The following is a 20,305-nucleotide window of genomic DNA, read 5'->3' on the forward strand; positions in this document are numbered from 1 at the left end:
CTGTGCTACTTTGGAGACAGAGCATCATCCAGACATAATGATAGTTCATTGTGGAGGGAATAGTTTAGCACATGTGTCTGGAATTTCTTTGCAATTTGCAATGAAAGAAGGACTTGGGAAGGTCAAATTCTCAAGTAATTTTTTCTCAGATTGCGCAGAGACAAATGTGGCTGCGTTCTTCTTCATTTGGTCCACAAATGGAGAAAGCGAGGCGCAATGTCAATAAGGCTGTTTGTGCCTTTCTAAGAGATGTTGGCATGTCCTCTTCTCACAATGAAAATATTATGTTTCGTAGCACATACATTTTTCGCATAGATGGAGTCCATCTTACTTATGCTGGCAATCAGATTTTTCTGAGAAATGTACAAAATGCATTGCGACCGTTTTTGGAATTACAGCCATCCATTTTGCAGTAGGTGTTGACCATTTCAAGTTTTTCAAACACAAACAAACACCACCAAAAGGCTCTTTTCAGAGCCACCAATTCCTCCCAGAGAAAAGTGCAATGGTTATGATAGGGCAGCACCCCAAAATTTTAGATGTCCGCGAACTGTCCGCGGACTTCTAAAAAATAAACAGGGCCCTGCTCCATTTATTTGCCACTTCTATTTTTAAACTGTGAAAGGTGGCTCTTAAAAGAGCCTTTTTTTATTTTTGTTGTTTTTATATTTTTTTGTTTTTTTACTCACGCCACACTAGGGGAGGAGGCGAAAGGAGGGTAAGGGGGGACACCAACCACGGAGATAAGAAAGGGTGGGTGGAGAGAGGAAGATGTATGGTTGGCCTTACTTAGATAGTGGGCAGGTCTTCTCGTGCTCTGACACCGTAGTCTCGAAAGCACTACAAAGTCTCTCCCCCCTGCAGAGTACTGTGTCACAGTACATACACACAACTGTGACCCTCAAAAGGTAAGGGTCATCAGCATTGCGAATGGCCTGTGAGGCAGCTGGAGGGATACGCTCTCCCGCAGGAGTGTTCCTTGTGGTGACAGGATCGGAAACGGAGGATTTAGTAGAGGAAGTCAACCTACTACGCTCCTCGCAAGGTACAACCTTGCGAATGGCCCCACCGTGGAACGACCTTAGGTGTCGCTTCATAGTTGTCATACCAAAGCTGTACTAACCAAGCCTCCCGCGACTGAGCACCATTTTGCACTCATTGCAGGTGACTTTGTTCTCACGTGCCTTGGGTACGTTACCATGAATGGTAAATAACCGCCACACCCGAGAGTCACGGCGAGTGCTGGTAGTAGGGACTTCCACTACCTCATCCTCTTCATCCTCCTCTACATCCTCACTCCTGTTCCCCTCTTCAGGCCCTTGGGGAGGTGGTGGTGGTGGAGGGGTTGGGGGTGGTGCTGAGTCAGATGTAGCACCAGGTGGAAGCAGAGGAGCCATGGTTGCCATCAGGTTTCTGAAAAATCAGGAAGATTGGCAGCCAAAGTACAGTGTTCTGTCAGGTAGCCAGAAACACCATGAGGATGAGCTCTGGGGTGTGGCCTTTTATAGGGGTGCTGGTGCGCGCTTCGTGGACACCTACGCTGTCTGCGGACAGATCAAACACCAAAAAAAGGCTCGAAAAGTATGTAGAAAGTCAGGATCATTATCTGGGACATGTGCTATAGTGATTTATTATTATAAAATATTGTAGATTGCCTGAAAAGGTACTTTTAAATTGTTCGGGACACGAACAGTGTCCGCAATCAGAACACACGCTTAGCGTGGGTGCAGTCACATGATGGCATCGCAAACATGTCCACGAAGGGAACGGGTGTCCGCAGGACACCAAATGCGTGGGAACTGTTTTGCACATGCGCGTTGGTGTTCTACGGACAGTGTTCGGGTCCTCAAACTAATTAAAAGTGCAACACAAGTGAAACAAACAGTTATGTACAGGTGGTTGTTCTTAGAACAGTTTCAACTTGCCTACAAACAATACGGACAGAAATAGCTTCCTCAGGACACCCCCATTTTGTTTATTTATGAACATCCCAGGACACTTGATGTGTTCTTGGAATAGTTTCAACCTGCCTACGAACAGTACGGACAGGTATAGTGTCCTCAGGACACCCCCATTTCGTTTACTTACGAACATTTCAGGACACCGCGTGTGTTCTTAGAACAGTTTCAACTTTCCTACGAACAATACGGACAGACATAGTGTCCTCAGGACATCCCCTATTTTGTTTATTTATGAACATTCCGGACACCCGTGTTGTTTGCGGACACCAAATCTGACTTTTTAAAAAAAAAAAGCACAAAGGACTAAATTAACACACACATAGCATTTATTTTTCATTATATTATATGTATGTACAATTTATGATAGAGAAGGGGAAGCAGAAACTGACACAAACACAGGGGAATTGGGGTTTTCAAGAGGATGGACAGAAGAAGATGAAGGGATGGAAGGCTCATCAAAACGTTTTTCTATGTGGGGAGGGTTTGGGGATAATTGACTGGGATATGGAGAGGGGGAACAGGTACATGTTGCACAATGGTATCTCATGTTTTCTTTTATATGGTCCTCCAAAAAATCTTTCAAAAGGTGGACATTTGTCATGAGCTTGTTCATTTTTTCTTCCATGCGCTGGAGAGTTTGTTCTAAAGTATCTTGTTGTGTATTGTTTTCAATGTTTGTATGGTCTTTTAAAAAAAAATATATATATATAGACATTTTAGAAATATATAAGAAAAAAGAAGTTTACTTACTAGATTGTGGTAAGTTGTCTTCTCACTGTTCTGTAGATCTGCTGTTGCTCCTAGTTGTGCAGTTTTTTTGAGGTAATTATGTTAGAAGCATATCTTTCTTGTTTTGGTATATTCCATTTTAGTATATATGGTATTTAAATGGATGGTGGATGTGTTGGATATATAGGCTCTACTTCTTATTTATTACTACATATAATGTGTTTGTGTGTTGGTTTTTCAACTTGTGCAGTGTTCACATGGCATGATATAACAATTTAAGATACCCCTGAGTTTTTGGGTAGTGTTGCTGTTGTCCGCGTCCGTCCGCGGACATTTGCACAGTCCGCAGACATCAAAATCTCTAGCTGGGGGTTCAGTATGTTCTATGTTACATGTATATAAAGTCAGGGATATTATGGTTAAGTTGCACTTCTAAAAACCTATCAAATTCAGTAAAAAGAACTTTGTTAAAGGGACATTATGGTTCAAAGTGAAACCGAAAAACCCTTGAAACATCGCCAGTTATGGTAAGCTAAGCAACCATAACTCGCGCCACCGTGCACTGCTAAGATTAACACCCAGGACATCAAAGATGACATCACAAATGTCATTTATGACATCACTGATGACATCACATGTGCATTTACTTTTCATGAAAACTCTGTACAAGGGATTCTTATAATGTTGACCAAACAGTGTCAAGGATCATTGGAATAAATATCATGAGCTACTTAGTACATTAAGCAATGCATTGATATAAATAGCATTCCATTATGAAGTTCTATCCAGTATACTAAGCTACTCATGCAGAAACATAGGCAGTGTGTGCAGCATACATGATGAAGGTGCAATATTGATAATCTTGCCATGTTGAATAGTGAAATAACTGCTTTCTTATTAGAGTTTTGCGTACTATGAGACATGTAATAAGTAGCTAATAAAACCCACTTAATACATAATTGCATTATTACAGACAAAACACACAGACGACAACACATACAAATATGAGTATAAACAGGGAAAGTGAAGTAAGCAAAAAAGCAGAAGTAGTAGCAGAAAGAGTTCATAACCTAACAGATTAACTTTATGCAGAGAAATGATTGCTCTGTTTCAAAGCTGCTACTTACCCTATGTATGTGTATCACATGATGTGACTAGGCCCTAAGGAACGGAGTGTGAGTACAATGTATACAAATATGAGTATATATAGGGAAAGTACAGTAATAAAAAAAAACGATGAGAAAGTGGTGATAAGCCTAATGATTATCTTCATGCACAGAAAGGATTGCTCTCTTTCAAGCCTGTGTGTTCCGTTATGTATATGTTTCATATGATGTGACTTGACCCTAAGGGAATTACTGTAAGAACCTACTTAAAGGATAAGTCTACAAATATAGTACCTTTTCAATTTTTAGTTCTTGACTGTTACTGAACAAAACCATGTGGTCTAGATATGTCAGTAAAGGAGAAAAGGGGGAGCCAAACATGATGTCATCAGTGATGTCATCAATGACATTTGTGATGTCATCTTTGATGTCCTGGGTGTTAGTCTTAGCAGTGCACGGTGGCGCGAGTTATGATTGCTTAGCTTATCATAACTGGCGAATTTCAAGGGTTTTTTGGTTTTACTTTGAACCATAACGTCCCTTTAACAAAGTTTTTTTTACTGAGTTTGATAGGTTTTTAGTAGCACAACTTAACCATACTGTCCCTTTAACAAAGTTTTTTTACTGAATATATATATATTCAAGTACAGGATGAATGTTTCCACTACGCATTATAACAGTGCTGAACAGTAACGAGAAGGCCTCATTTAACCCCTTAAGTGCCAAGGACGAGATATCTCGTCATTGGAATTGCATACGCAGTGCCAAGGACGAGATAGCTTGTCCTTTTTGGTACCTTGTTTTGTGTGATCCTTGTCAAGTCTATTGAGTAGAATTTCGCTGATCGTTTCAAGTGTAGCTTGTTGGGGAATGTTAGTATATAGGGATACAATATCTAGACCTTTAAGGAGTGTTTTAGCGGGATCATACGGTAGGTTTTCATATTTGTTGATCACATCTTTGGTGTCTTTTAGGTAGGATCTCATTTTCTCTACATATCCTTTTAAGTAGTGGTCTGCATACTTAGATTACGGTTCTAGTCTGAAAATCAGTCAAATAGTCAAAACCCAATGGAAAATCTTTGAGAAGAGTGAAATAGGGATTCCAGCTCCTCTTTTTGCATACAAAAAATCCAAGACAATTGGGAACAGAGTGAGCAGCAACAAACTTAAAGAAAAACCAATCAAAACCTTGAGCCTTACCGAAACCTGGGGACTAAAACCTATAAGTGGACATTACCCATGCACTAACTGTGCAATGTGTAAATTAACCCACAAAACCAAAGAAATAGACATAGGGCTACCCACCCCCTGGAAACAAAAGCTAATGACTAACTGCAACCCTGAATATGTAGTATACATGATTACATGTCTGTGTAATAAACACTACATAGGGAAAACAAACCGGAAGGTTAAAACCAGGATGCTGGAACATAAAAGTTGTTTGAAAAATAAAGTCATTAATGCTCCTCTAGTAAAACATTTTGGAGACGCACAACACGGTTATGAAAATTTCAGCTGGACCGTTTTATTAATGGTACAAGGGAGAGATCATAATACAAAAAGCAGAATTCTGCTTGAAAAAGAACAGAGACTCATTTTTATAACAAAAAGTGATAAAATAGGACTCAATGAGTCTATAGATTGGTTAAAAATCTGACCGTCTCAATTTATATTCATTTTTCGTCTGTCAGTGGCAGAGTTAGAGGATTAAAAAGACTAGAGGTCCTTTAATTATAACAACATTAAAAAAGGACAACTAGAGAGCTATATTTAGACCTCCTAAAATGGCGGCCGAAACGTAGACACGAACCACAACAAGTGCGAGCTCCTATGAAGTAGGATCGTGCAGAAGGAGCCAATTGCAGCTCCTACAATACACCAGCTCACAGGGATACCATTTCACCCCTCAGCGGCACCATTGGGTATATCAAGAGATCAAGTAAGAGGTAAATCACTACACACGCAGTAACCCGCTCCGAATACTGAGCTGAATAGAAGTAAGATATAACACAGCATTTGATTTGCTAAATTTAGCTTGAGAACAGCTGTAGAAGGGTTGAACTGCAGCCTTTTTCGATCTGTTTGCAGTAACGGAAAACAGGAATCCCTTTATAACTAATGGACATACTCCCTGTGGTTTGTTTTCAGACACCACCTGTAGAAGCCGCAAGACAGAAGCTAGAAAACTATTAGCACATCCGCAAAACGCTGCGGCAAGGAAAACCACGAAGAGAGCTTTTTGGACTAAACCTAATGGTAAGCGGACAACACACAACCTTTTCTAAGAGTTTATGCACAATGGAAATGCCACTAAGGTTTCGCCACAATGTTTAGAAATCTATATAAACGAGTACCTATCACTACTGAAAGGATACCACACCTCTTTTAACTAAATGACCCCTCAAAGGAACTACGACCACCAGAATGCATTGCGTTTTTTAACCTGAAGGCTGTAAGAAACTTTCTTGCAAATAAAACATTTATTTGTTTGCAGATTCTGTAGGAAGATCCTTCCTCGTAAGAAAATAACGCCCAACCTATGTGGACAAATTTTCGCCTGCTAATCAAGAAAGCCCGCACACTAAGAAGACCAGGTAACCAATAGGACCCTGTAGTCTTCTTTGACACTTTTAAAGTTGTCGGAAGAAACATAAATTGATTCTTTTTTATCGTTTCTTTATCAACAGTTACTATCATCTCTAAGAGAAGGCCAGAGGATCCCTAACTTGACCAAAGCCCACTTGTAACCCCTCACATTCACCACTCCTGAAGAAAGTCCCAAGACCCACATAGAGGACTGAAACATGTCGAGAATTTTTTTGTCAGTCTAATTAATTAAACTGTCTGAGTGAATTGAATATTCCAGTGAAGGGATGTTCTAATTCTAATAATGGAATAGAATTAGAATAGAAGAATAGAAAAGATAACGATGAATCATAATCGTAACTCTGATCTAGAAGAACTACACAACAGGGATTTAATTAGAGATCAGTAACGTCAGTATCTCTAAGATTTTTTAGAATTGATTGTGCATGATGTTTGTCTTTGTTAATACGATACATATGTATCTTTTTAGAGGGTCTAATCATGTATTTTAGACAATTTTGTAATTTCTATTAAAATGTGTACTTTTTGAACTAATTAATGGCATTCAGATTAATGGATAACTGTTGATAAAGGACCAAGTCCTATCTTTTCGAGTCTTGTGTAGTCTTAAATCCCAAAAACAAGATAGGACTCCACACTTGTGGAATTTGGGCTCTCTCCATTGTATTCCCTATGCCCTGTGAAACCATTCTGCCTCTGATTGAACGAGAAGGCCTGTACTGGTACTTCGACCCTTTGGAATAGTGGGAACAACTATTCTCGGCATCTTCATCATCTCCTGCACGTAAGCCTTCAGAAGCGTCTATGGGCCATCCAGTGGACTGACCAGCCTACCCAGGAGTCTTGCTCTGTCACCGCCGCCAGGTTGCTGCTGTATTCTGAGTCCTTGACACTCTCACGCGATTCGTACACTTGGCATTCCCAGGTCTGAAGTGAGAAGTGTACCTTGGGCTGAAATACGCATGGCTGCTTCGTTGCCCTGCTGTGGTAACCAACTGTGCAGGTTCGCTGCGTTTGGGACATCCTCAACTCTAACTTCTGCTGCCGCAGAATCTACACGACGCAGAGACGTCCCCTGCTCGTATCTGAACCTGCCAGCACTGAAACTGATGCGGAGAAGCCTGGGTCTTTCTGCATCGGGGACCGATGCTAGGAACCGGTCGCCCACCTGCAGTAGCCTGTAGCTTTTCCTCGCTGTGTTAAACAGCACGCCTTTTTCGCACTCGCGCTCTGCTTCTTCCCACAAGTGGAGGCCGCACTTGAGCAGCGGAGATCTGTTCGTCCTCTTTTGTTCACCGCTCTGAACTGCCTGATTTCCTTGAAGAGACTCCCCTTGGCCCGTCGGCACCGGCGCGTGCAGGTACTTTTGAGCACAAGACTCCATTCTACGTAGGGCCCGAACTTCCTTCTAATTAGGTGGCCTCTGAAGGCGAATCGGGTCTAACGATTACTTGCACTGCCTGTTTTCCTCCCCATCTAGGTGGTCTGCATATTTCGTGCTTCTAACTCTTTAGACCCTTCGGTAATTGTATATATATTGTATTTGATTGTGATGTGTTGGTTTACTTGAGTTTTACCGTGATTCTTTACTATGGTCAATGTTACAAAGGCCTTGTAATAAATGTGTCTATATTTTTAATATAACACCTGCTTGGAGTAATTTGTAAGTGTCCTTGCTTTGTGTGCTCATTGCGGGCTTTCAGTCATCCTCACCCCTCTTGAGACCTAGTCTTGACCGCCGCAATCGCTACCTTGATTGGTCTGGCTTGTCCAGAGGTTACCCTGTTCCAAGAAACTAGGCTGGCCTTCTGAACCTCTGCCCCTCCAGGACAGAGTTCAGAAATCCATCTTAACAAATTGGTGTACAGTGGTGGGATACGACTGAAGGTATCCAGTGGTGCGCACGAGCAAAGGCATTTCAAGTTATTCCTACCAGGACACGTAGTGAATTGTCGTAGTATAACTTTTAAAAGGCCACAGTCCTATCTAACAGTATGGAAACAAATACCTTGTTAACTTTAAATGCTTCTAAATCCAAAACATTGAAAAAGATGTGTGCGGAGAGAGGTGTCTCCTCTCAAGGCACCAAATTGGATATGATCCAAAGAAGCGTGGCGTGGCAAGAAGCTCAGCTTGACGCTATAACTTCCGAGGACAGTGCAGAAGGAGGTGGGGCTGCTCTCACTGGCAGAACCGACGGTTCTGCCGCTGCACTGGTCCACCGCGACCATGAGGACAGGGAGGATGAGATGTCTAATGTTTCCTCTGCCAGTGTCGATGGGGAGGCCATGCTTGAATTCAAGAAGCAAGAGCTGCTGTTTAGGCAGAAGGAACTTGATTTCAGTATGGCCAAACTAAAAATCGAACAGGCAGAAAAACAGAAAGACAGGGATCACCAGTTGGAACTGGCCAAGCTTCAGGTTGCAAATGGATCCAAGGGTCCTGGACATGGGTCTGGGGCCTCCTCTCATCCAAGGTTTCCAAAAGATCTGCTCAGTGTGTATGAGGAAAAGAATGACATTATGGACTGGCTGAATACGTTTGAGTATGCATGTGAAGTTCAACAAGTTGACAATGCTGATAAGATTGCCTGATTACTCAGCAGACTGCCCCATTCTGGCTGCAGTGCCATTATGGAAATATCGAAGGCTGAGCGAGCAGATTTTGCAATGTTGAAGCAAACTCTCATTTTAAAGTTTGGAAAGACTCCTGCCCAATATTTAAAACGATTCAGAGAGTATAAGAAAAAATAAGGTGGTACTTGGGTATCTTATGTAACCGAATCCTTAAAAAACTTGACTGGCTGGGTCGAAGGTTATAAGGTTTCTACCTTTGAAGGTATGATACGTCTTGTCATGCTGGAACATATTTTTGCATCTTCTTCCCCTGAGCTTAAGCAGCATTTGGCAGATTCAAAGGAGATAGATCCTAAGAAGCTTGCCATTGCAGCAGATTTATGGGTGTCACATTGAGTGTCCCATAAACACAAAACTCATCCTGGTAAGCAGGAGGAAGGGAAAAAGTCCAAAGATAAGGAGGGTGGAGAATCTGATACATCTTCTTCTCAAAAGGGCCACAAAAAGAAAAATAAGGGTAAGACACAAGAGAACTCACAGGGTAGTGGAGGTCAGCCTCCGAAACAGAACTCGGGTTACAATAAGCCTCCCTATGTAAACAGACCCAATGGATCTTGTTTTGCTTGTGGAGCAACTGACCACGCGAAGGGGGATCCCCGGTGTAAGGTTAAACCTTTGGGGGTCCACTCCGCTAATCTGGCCTTCTCCTCCCACGAGGAAGAAGAGATTACAGGAGCATCCTTCTCCTCAGACTCCTTCCCCAGTGGGATAGAAGCTGAGGTAGTTTTAGTTTCCCATTGTTCCTGGCAGCCTAAAGTCGCAGAGGCTTATGCTACGATTCCAGATAACACCAAGCACTACTTTAAAGACAGTGTGCTGATCAATGGAGTCGATACTCCTGCTCTTAGGGATAGTGGGTGCAGTCGAACTGTAGTGGATTCTACCTTGGTAGACTCAGAGGAAGTTGCCAGAGCTACTCTGATGCCCACTAAATTGGCTGACGGCCCACCTCGCGTGTTTCCAGTAATACCTGTAAATCTTACTTTAAATGGTACAGCAGTCAGGATTCCAGTGAGCATTCAGAGAAACGTCCCAGGAAAGGTCTTGTTGGGCAACGATCTCAGAGCTTTAGGGCTCGTGGGAGACACTGCTGACAGACCCTGCACACGGTCTCAAACACGGGCAGCATTGGCCAAGACCAATGCGCTGCCCCAGCCAAAGGGGAAACCCAAGGTTAAAGGAGTAAAGAAACCAAAACGAGGGAAAGAAAATATTCCCCTGAACTCACCTACCACTGCGGTGGAGGAAGTTGGTCAATCGCCCGGACCTGACGAGGAGGCGGCGATACCTGAAGTATTTGACCCCAGTGACCATCCTGAACTAAAAGACTTGTTAGTAGAAGGTGGTCCTGACAGGGAAGAATTCAGTAGAGGCCAACGTGAGTGCCCATCTCTGGAAGGCCTAAGGAGACAGGCCTGCTCCCAGCTTGAGGGTGAACCTCCTGAGAAGCATTGGATTTATTGGGAAGGTGGACGCCTGTATAGTGAGCCCACAGAGTCTACAGAAGGAGACCATAGGAGGTTGGTGGTTCCCCTTGCTGTAAGACCCTTCCTCCTGCAGCTGGCGCATGAAGTGCCCCTTGCTGGTCACCTTGGTATTAAGAGGACCAAGCAAAGGTTATCTATGCACTTCTACTGGCCCAAGATGGGAGTACAAGTAGAAAGTCACTGGAGGAGTTGTGCCTCCTGCCAGTTATCTGGTAAGAGTGGCTCAACAATCCAAGCTCCATTGGTACCACACCCAGTTGTGGGAATACCATTCGAAAGGGTAGGTTTCAACATCGTTGGTCTCCTCGACCCGCAAACATCCTCAGGCAATAGGTTTATCCTGGTGCTAGTCGACTATGCTACCAGATATCCTGAGGCCATCCCATTGAAAACTGTAACTGCCAAGTCAGTTGCAAAAGCGTTACTTGCCATCTTCACTAGGGTTGGCTTCCCTAAAGAAGTTGTGTCTGACAGAGGCAGCAACTTTATGTCAAAGTATATGCAGGCTATGTGGAAGGAATGTGGGGTCACCTACAAGTTCTCTTCTGCATATCACCCCCAGACCAATGGTCTGGTGGAACGTTTCAACAGAGCGTTAAAGGGCATGATTGGGGCTCTGGAAGAATCTCAGAGAAGAAAATGGGATCTTCTTTTACCATGCTTACTGTTTGCCTACCGAGAGGTACCACAGGAGGGTGTTGGCTTCAGCCCCTTCAAACTTCTCTTTGGTCACCCTGTGCGGGGACCCTTAGCCATAGTCAAGGAGGGATGGGAGATGCCCACTCCCCCTATTACTACCAACGTAGTCGACTATGTGTTAGGGCTCAGAAAACGGATGGTACTTCTGATGGGTCTGGCTAGTGATAAATTGAAGGCAGGACAAGCGCTGGTGAAACATTGGTACGACCAGAAAGCTTCCCTCATCAACTTTACACCTGGTCAGCAAGTCCTGATCATGAATCCCATAAGGCCTAGAGCTTTACAGGACAAATGATCAGGCCCTTTCACAGTGGTGGAGCCCCTGGGTGAGGTCAACTATTTAGTGGACCTTGGAAGGCCCGGACAGGCTCCAAAAGTGTTCCACGTAAATAGGCTGAAGGCTTTCGTCCCAAGAGTCTAAATCGCAGCACTGCTACTGGCTTCAGATGTTGAGGAAGAGGAGTCTGAACCTCTCCCGGACCTGTTCCAAAGCGGTCCTTCAGATAGCTCCTTTGAGGGTGTCCGAGTGGCCCCTCACCTGACTTCTGATCAGCAGGCTGAGGTGAAAAGTTTGCTTAGGCAATTTTCCCGCCTGTTTTCGCAGTCCCCTGGTTTGACACCTTGGTGCAAACATAACATAGACACAGGAGACAGCGTTCCTACCAAAAGTAGAGGATACAGGATGTCAGACAAAGTACGGTCTTACATTAAGACAGAGGTCAACAAAATGTTAGATCTTGGGGTTATTGAACCCTCTAGTAGTCCTTGGTCCAGCCCTGGGGTTTTGGTTCCAAAAGCAGGCACTTCTGAATTGAGGTTCTGCATGGATTACAGGGCTCTGAATGCTGTCACCAAGACAGATGCACACCCCTTGCCTCGAAACAGATGAGCTGGTGGATACCTTGGGTGCCTCCAAGTACCTCAGCATGTTTGACCTCACTGCGGGCTTTTTGCAAATAGCCTTAGCAGAACATGCAAAGGAGAAGACAGCGTTTTCCACTCCAGACGGTCTTTACCAATTCAGGGTAATGCCGTTCAGGTTGAAGAATGCACCTGCCACTTTCCAGAGGCTTGTGAATCTTGTGTTGAATGGGTTGGATGAATTCTGTCTTGCATATCTGGACGATATAGCAGTTTTCAGCGCCACCTGGGAAGACCATGTGAAACACCTTGGGATTGTGCTACAGGCTCTTCAGAAAGCACACTTGACCATAAAGGCTAGTAAATGCCAGATCGGACAAGGCTCAATGGTTTACCTTGGACATGAAGTAGGTGGAGGGAGGATACAGCCTCTTCCCAGTAAAGTACAAGCAGTGCAAGACTGGCCTACCCCCACCACACAGACCCAAGTGAGAGCCTTCTTAGGACTCACGGGGTATTACCGCAACTTCATGGCAGACTATGGTACCATAGCTGCCCCTCTGACTGCCCTCACCACTCCGAAGAAACCCAAGAAGGTAACTTGGACCGACGAGTGTGAGAAGGCCTTCAACGGCTTAAAAGACTCCTTGTGCCAGGCCCCTGTCCTTAGGGCCCCTGATTATCAAAGACCTTTTATTGTGCAGACAGACGCCTCTGACACTGGGATAGGAGCTGTACTATTGCAAGTAGATGAGAAGGGTAAGGAACACCCTATTGGTTTCATTAGTCGCCAGTTTAAGGACAGAGAGCTCAGATGGTCCACAGTGGAGAAAGAATGTTTCTCTGTTGTGTGGGCCCTACGGAAGCTGAGGCCCTACCTCTATGGGACCCACTTCACTGTGCAAACTGACCATAAGACCTTAAAGTGGCTGATGAACATGAAGGGAGAGAATCCAAAGTTGCTTAGGTGATCCATAAGTCTACAAGGCTTTGACTTCACTATTGAGCATAGGCCAGGTGTCCAACATAGCAATGCTGATGGGTTGTCTAGAATGTTGAACCGACCTGAACAAGAGACTCATCCAGGGGTGGATTAGTTCCCCCTGTCCATAGTCTGGGAGGGGCGAGTGTTAGGAAATATTTCTTAATTGTAGGTAATTTTCCTTCCATGTGGCAACCCCTAAACTTTTTGCTGTTGTTTTCACCCTGATCTAGACTTTGCCAGAGAAGCGCAGCCTTCTGCCGCACTCCTCTGGGCTTTCGCTCCATTCTTACGGGGAAACTGACATGCCCTTAAGACAGTCAGTACCGGGAAACGTTGTTTTCCGTAGTTCTTTTATCATGTTGCAGCTTTCGCGCAACATGACACAAGAGGGCACTGTAAGCTAAGTTACTGCTCTCTTAAGTCTCTAGTCACTCTACACGCCCTAGACACTCTCATTGGATTGTTAACGAACGGTGCAAGTGAATCATGGACGGGACTGGTGGCATCGATCGTTTCTTTGTGTTTTGAGCTCCTTTTGGCTGTTTAAGCGTGTTTCTCGCGCTTAGCCCAAAATGGTGGCCTGGCTCCCAAAATGGCCAGACCACGAGGCTCTTTGTCCTGCCCGCTGACCGTCTTGCCCCCTTCATCTTCCCCAGGTCGAGCCGACCCGGGGCCTTCCTTATTTGGGCATGTACTTTCCCGCGAAACACGGATGCTTTCGCGGGCTTCTACAGGCCTTGTGTGCGCCTCCAGGATGTGGGCTGGGATGTCTGGTTCCAATACACATCCTGGGTGCCAGAGAGTCTAGTGTGTCTTGAATGCCTGGGACCACAGTGGTCCGTGATAGGTCCACGTATGGTGTGAGTGTTTTGTGAGCAGATCTCCCATTGGGTCCTCTCCGTTTTGGCACGAAGGGAACTCTGGATAAGAGGAGGCTGGAAACACCACTACCATGTCGATCTCATGAGTTCTCACGAACAACGGATACAGGAGCCAAGTATCCTGCAACTAAGAGGCTGAACCGAGGAATCACTGGTGACCCGCTGAAGGACTGCTCCTCTGCACTGCTGTCGCCCTGTGAAACCATTCTGCCTCTGATCGAACGAGAAGGCTTGTACTGGTACTTCGACCCTTTGGAATAGTGGGAACAACTATTCTCGGCATCTTCATCATTTCCTGCACGTAAGCCTTCGGAAGTGTCTCTGGGCCATCCAGTGGACTGACCAGCCTACCCAGGAGTCTTGCTCTGTCACCGCCGTCAGGTTGCTGCTGTATTCCGAGTCCTTGACACTCTCACACGATTCGTACACTTGGCATTCCCAGGTCTGAAGTGAGAAGTGTACCTTGGGCTGAAATACGCACAACCGCTTTGTTGCCCTGCTGTGGTAACCAACTGTGCGGGTTCGCTGCATTTGGGACATCCTCAACTCTAACTTCTGCTGCCACGGAATCTACACGACGCCGAGACGTCCCCTGCTCGTATCTGAACCTGCCAGCATTGAAACTGACGCAGAGAAGCCTGGGTCTGCCTGCATCGGGGACCGGTGAGTAGCAACACTAGGAACCGGTCGCCCTCCTGCAGTAGCCTGTAGCTTTTCCTCGCTGTGTTAAACAGCACGCCTTTTTCGCACTTGCGCTCTGCTTCTGTCCACAAGTGGAGACCGCGCTTGAGTAGCAGAGATCTGTTCGTCCTCCTTTGTTCACCGCTCTGAACTGCCTGATTTCCTTGAAGAGACTCCCCTTGGCCTGTCGGCACCAGAGCGTGCAGGTACTTTTGAGCACAATGCTCCACTCTTCGTAGGGCTCGGACTTCCTTCTAGTTAGGTGGCCTCTGAAGGCAAACTGGGTCTAATGATTACTTGCACTGTCTGTTTTCCTCCCCATCTAGGTGGTCTGCATATTTCGTGCTTCTAACTCTTTAGACCCTTCGGTAATTGTATATGTATTGTATTTGATTGTGATGTGTTGGTTTATTTGAGTTTTACCATGATTCTTTACTATGGTCAATGTTACAAAGGCCTTGTAATAAATGTGTCTATATTTTTAATATAACACCTGCTTGGAGTAATTTGTAAGCGTTCTTGCTTTGTGTGCTCATTGCGGGCTTTCAGTCACCCTCACCCCTCTTGAGACCTTGTCTTGACCCCCGCGATCTCTACCTTGATTGGTCTGGCTTGTCCAGAGGTTACCCTGTTCCAAGAAACTAGGCTGGCCTTCTGAACCTCTGCCCCTCCAGGACAGAGTTCAGAAATCCATCTTAACAAGGGCCACCAGGAATTAGTGTGCAGGCCCCCCGAAAGGATGGGGCTTGCAGGTTAGGCCCCCCCCCCTGGGGGCAGATGGCTGATTATCTGCCCCCAGAGAAGGGGGCAAAACAAAACAAAAATGAAAATAAAGAAAGAGAATGTTGGGTGGGAATGGGGGGCCACTAGCCACCAGGGATATATTTTACAGAAAAGGGGGGGTGGCCCTCTCCCCCGCACCCCAAGGGGAAACGGGGGCACCCCTTGTAGCCCTCCCTGGGGGCAGATATCTGCTCCTAGGAAGGGGTATCTGACCCCAGGGAGGGCTGCATGAGATGCCCCCCTGCATTTGGTGTGGGGGGTAGAGGGTCACCCCCCTTTACAGTAAAAAATTACCTGGTGGTTTAGGGTGCCCCTCAGCCCGCCCTTAAGTGTAGTGTACCTTTTTCATTTTTTTCTTTGTTTACAAAATTTGCCTTGGTGCAGAGGGGCACATTGGTGTGCCAATCTGGCGCCGGGGTGCCCAAACCTTACTGCCCCACCCACTGGGGGGCCTGTCCCACCATTTTTGGGGGCTCTCTCCCCCCACCCCAAATGGAGGGGGTGTACCTCACGCAGCCGTTTGTAGGAGGCCCAGGGAGGCCTGCATGAGGTGCCCCCACCACCCATTTGGGGTGAGGGGGGAGAGGGCCCCCAAAAATGGTGGGACAGGCCCCCCAGTGGGTGGCGCAGTAACCTTTGGGCACCCCGGCGCCAGATTGGCACACCAATGTGCCCCTCTGCGACAAGGGGAGTTGGGTCATCAAAGGAAAAAAGTGAAAATGGTGGAATGCTTTTTAGGGGGGCTGTGGGACACCCCAAAGGGACGGGGAATTTTCTAATGGGACGGGGAATTTTCTAATGGGACGGGGAATTTTCTAATGGGACGGGGTGGTGACCCCGTCTCCCCCACCCGCAATGGAGTGGGTGCCATGTCATGCAGCCCTCCCTGGGACCAAATATCTGCTCCCAGGAAAGGACGCCTGAGCCCAGGGAGGAGTGCAGGACAGCCCCCCCACTTACCTGCCCCCAGGGAGGGCTACATGAGATGCGCCACCCCTCCACTTGGGGTGGGGGTGGAGAGGTGCACCCCCCTTCACAATAGAAAATTACCTGGCGGTGTATGGGGCCCCTCTGCCCCCGCTAAAGGGCAGCCTGCCATTTTGAATTATTTTCTTTGTTTACTAAACTTGCCTTGGCACAGAGGGGCACATTGGTGTGTCAATCTGGCCCCGGGGTGCCCAAACCTTACTGCTCCACCCACTGGGGGGCCTGTCCCACAATTTTTGGGGGCCCTATTTCCCCCCAACCCAAATGGAGGGGGGGTGTACCTCACACAGCCGTTTGTAGGAGGCCCAGGGAGGCCTGCATGAGGTGCCCCCGCCACCCATTTGGGGTGAGGGGGGAGAGGGCCCCCAAAAATTATGGGGCAGGCCCCCCAGTCGGTGGGGCAGTAAGGTTTGGGCACCCCGGGGCCAGATTGGCACACCAATGTGCCCCTCTGCGCCAAGGCAAGTTTCGTAAACAAAGAAAAAAATGGAAAATGGTGGAACGCATTTTAGGGGGGCTGTGGGGCACCCCAAAGGGACAGAGAATTTTCTAATGGGATGGGGTAGTGACCCCGTCTACCCCACCCGCAATGTAGTGGGTGCCATGTCATGCAGCCCTCCCTGGGACCAGATATCTGCTCCTAGGAAGGGACGCCTGAGCCCAGGGAGGAGTGCAGGACAGCCCCCAACTTATTTGCCCCTGGGGAGGAATACATGAGATGCGCCGCTCCTCCAGTTGGGGTGGGGGTGGAGAGGTGCACCCCCCTTCACATTAGAAAATTCTACAGCGGTGTAGGGGGCCCTTCAGCCCCCGCTAAAGGCCAGCCTGCCATTTTGAATTGTTTTCTTTGTTTACTATACCTGCCTTGGCGTAGAGGGGCACATTGGTGTGCCAATCTGGTGCCGGGGTGCCCAAACCTTACTGTGCCACCCACTGGGGGCCTGTCCCACCATTTTTGGGTGCCCTCTTCCCCCAACCTCAAATGAAGGGGGGTGTACCTCACGCAGCTGTTTGTAGGAGACCCAGGGAGGCCTGCATGAGGTGCCCCTGCCACCCATTTGGTGTGAGGGGGGGGGGAGGGCCCCCAAAAATGGTGGGACAGGCCCCCAGTGGGTGGGGCAGTAAGGTTTGGGCACCCCGCGGCCAGATTGGCACATCAATGTGCCTCTCTGCACCAAGGGGAATTTTCTAATGGGACGGGGTATTGACCCTCCCCCAGCCGCAATGGAGTGGGGGCCTTGTCATGCAGCCCTCCCTGGGACCAGATATCTGCTTCTAGGAACGGACGCCTGAGCCCAGGGAGGAGTGCAGGACAGCCCCCCCCTTATCTGCCCCTGGGGAGGGCTACATGAGATGGGCCGCCCCTCCAATTTGGCCATGTGTGGATTCCCACCGGTGTCCTCTTTTGGGAAATGCATGGGGTTCCCTGTTTTCCTTGGTGGCTTCGACACCCTAGGCCCAAATCTGTAGGTTGCCCACATGAACAAAATGGGCAGTGGGGAAAGGCATGGGGTTACCAGTGGGTTACCCTTTTCCTTTTTCGCCCCCGGTAGGTGCACCCACACATGTGAGGTGCCGTTTTCATCGGGACTCGGGAAGGTAGGCCATGTGTTGTTGGCGGTGTATTTCAGTGGGTGGCCAGAGCGAATTGTCTGAGAATTGTCTTCATTTCCAGCCAATTTCAGAGACATTTCCCTGTGTCCACTCCCCGAAACACGTCGCCAACAACAGATGTCATGCCTTCTCGCGTTCCCACAGGTGTCCCGACGAAAAAGGTACCTCACATGTGTGGGTGCACCTACCGGGGGCGCAAAAGGAAAAGGGTAACCCGCTGGTAACCCCAAGCCTTTTGCCACAGGACAATGTGTTCATATGGGCAACCTACAGATTTGGGCCTAGGGTGTCGAAGCCAGCAAGGAAAACAGGGAACCCCATGCATTTCCCACAAGAGTACACCCGTGGGAATGCACAGAGGTCTGACTTGCACGAAGCGGCCCAGAATTTATTACCCAGAACCCCCGACAAAGTGAACATTGTGTTTTTTCCCCACCAAATATCACACTTAGTAGGGGATTGTGGCTAATAAAAACTGGGGCAATTTGCGCAAGGCAGACCTCTGTGGATTCCCACGGGAGTCCTCTTTTGGGAAATGCATGGGGTTCCCTGTTTTCCTTGTTGGCTTCGACACCCTAGGCCCAAATCTGTAGGTTGCCCACTGTGATGCTGGAAATGCATCGGAGGGACAGGGCCTCCGTATCCTTGTCCTTTACTGCCTTTTTATCGTGTGTTCTGTCGTGTTTTCTGCGCAGGAGTTCATGTGGGACTCCTGGCTGTGCAGCTCTCTCTCTTTTGGTTTGGTGAACAGACCCATGGGATACCCTTATGGCACCCATGGGTGGGGGTACAACCCTGTGCCCCTAGTGTATGTCTTTGGGCACCTGTGGGTGGCCCACAGAGCAGGGTATGGGCTGGTGGCAGCTCCATGCTGAATTTGACAGGTCCTCTGAGTATCCTCTATTTTGGGATACCCAGGCCCTGCCAATGGAATCAGTTGATTCCTGATAGAAAATAAGATGGCCCTGTGGCCTCTTGCTTTCTATTGCCTGTTACCTTGTTTTCCCAAAGTCCTGGGAAGCCCTGACTCTGTCCCTTCCGCCTGACTGACTGTTGGGTGGAAGTTCCATATATGGTGTTGTTGTGAAGTCCAGTCCAGACTGGCTGGAGCCTTCCCAGTGACTGTATGTTGTGGGTACACCCTGTGGGTGGGACCTGGGTGAATGGAGTGTGTGACCAATATGCACTTCTTGTTGTGGCTGTCTGGTTTCTGGTATGAGAGACAAATACTGAGACAGCCCTGCCCGAAACTGGCCTGAATGCAGTGTGTAGTGCTGAATAGCTGGATACTTGTCCCAATCCACATTCCTTTTTGTGAGTGTCTGAGAGGGAGGAGGATGGCCTGAATGCACTGTGTGCCTGATTGGCTGATTGACTGCATGAATGCCCTTCTGTATGATTGGCTGCTGAGAGTTACCCAGCAGTGTGGATGAGAGACAGGATAGTATATCTGGGGACCTCTCACCACTGGAAATTGTTCAGAAGCTGTGTCTACACTTGAAGAGTAACTGAAACTGCTGATCCTCAACGCCCAGCTGGAAGAAGAAGACTTGCTGTTGCATTTGCTTCGACCTGATCTGAAAGCTGCCGAATTCGTCGAAGATTGATCCGAGAGAGGACCTGGTAAGGCGCCCTCTTCCCATGCTCCGAGGGACCATTGAGTACCGCTAACCTTCGCGGTAGCTCCCTGGAAGTCAGACCCTCGAAAGGCTGCTGACCCGAGACGGGACCACTGAGGAGAACGAAGTGAAGCACCAGGACTTCGCCGCTGGTGAAGTCCATTGCCGTCGACCAGGGTTCGCAGATTTCTGTAACCGCTGGAGGCCTGTCGATGTTGTGTTGCCCAGACGCGGGGACCGCTTGACGCTGTGCCGCCGACGACCGGAGCCGCCCGCTCCTTTGCCTAAGAACATTTGAATCGAAGGACTCCCTTGTCCGCACCATCGACCGCTTTGTCCTGCTGGAGAAACTCAAGGCCACTGACGCGCCGAGGAGAATCTGCCGGTAGGTTTCCCGCCACCTGAAGGCCACAAAGACTTCGACGACTTCACGCCCTTGCTGGACCACAGTTCTTCAGAAACTCTTTGCGGTCCTGAACAATCAATCGGCGAGGTGCCCCGCACACCTCATCCTCGCAGGACGTCACCGACGAGCACTGCCTGGATCAACGTTGTGGTTTCGGCACCCTCGAACTTCTCATCGATGTCGTCGACGCCAAGTTCACCTTCTTCAACGCCTCTCGACGATCCGTGGCTCCTGCTTTAAAGGGAGTCACTCAAGAAGGAT

At 47.6% G+C, this 20,305-nt stretch overlaps 1 long non-coding RNA gene across 1 annotated transcript in view; it reads left to right on the top strand.

Moving 5' to 3' along the window:
• Positions 1-6,890, top strand: part of LOC138452650 (uncharacterized) — a 32,622-nt gene extending 25,732 nt beyond the window's left edge. Inside the window, exons 4-6 of the long non-coding RNA XR_011260290.1 lie at positions 5,947-6,054; positions 6,293-6,392; positions 6,486-6,890. This is a non-coding gene — a long non-coding RNA (uncharacterized lncRNA). The remainder of the gene's footprint in view (positions 1-5,946; positions 6,055-6,292; positions 6,393-6,485) is intronic.
• The last annotated feature ends 13,415 nt before the right edge of the window (positions 6,891-20,305 follow it).

The sequence above is a fragment of the Ambystoma mexicanum genome, chromosome 4p (genome assembly GCF_040938575.1).
Source record: "Ambystoma mexicanum isolate Mex_15411 chromosome 4p, UKY_AmexF1_1, whole genome shotgun sequence".
Lineage (NCBI taxonomy): Eukaryota > Metazoa > Chordata > Amphibia > Caudata > Ambystomatidae > Ambystoma > Ambystoma mexicanum.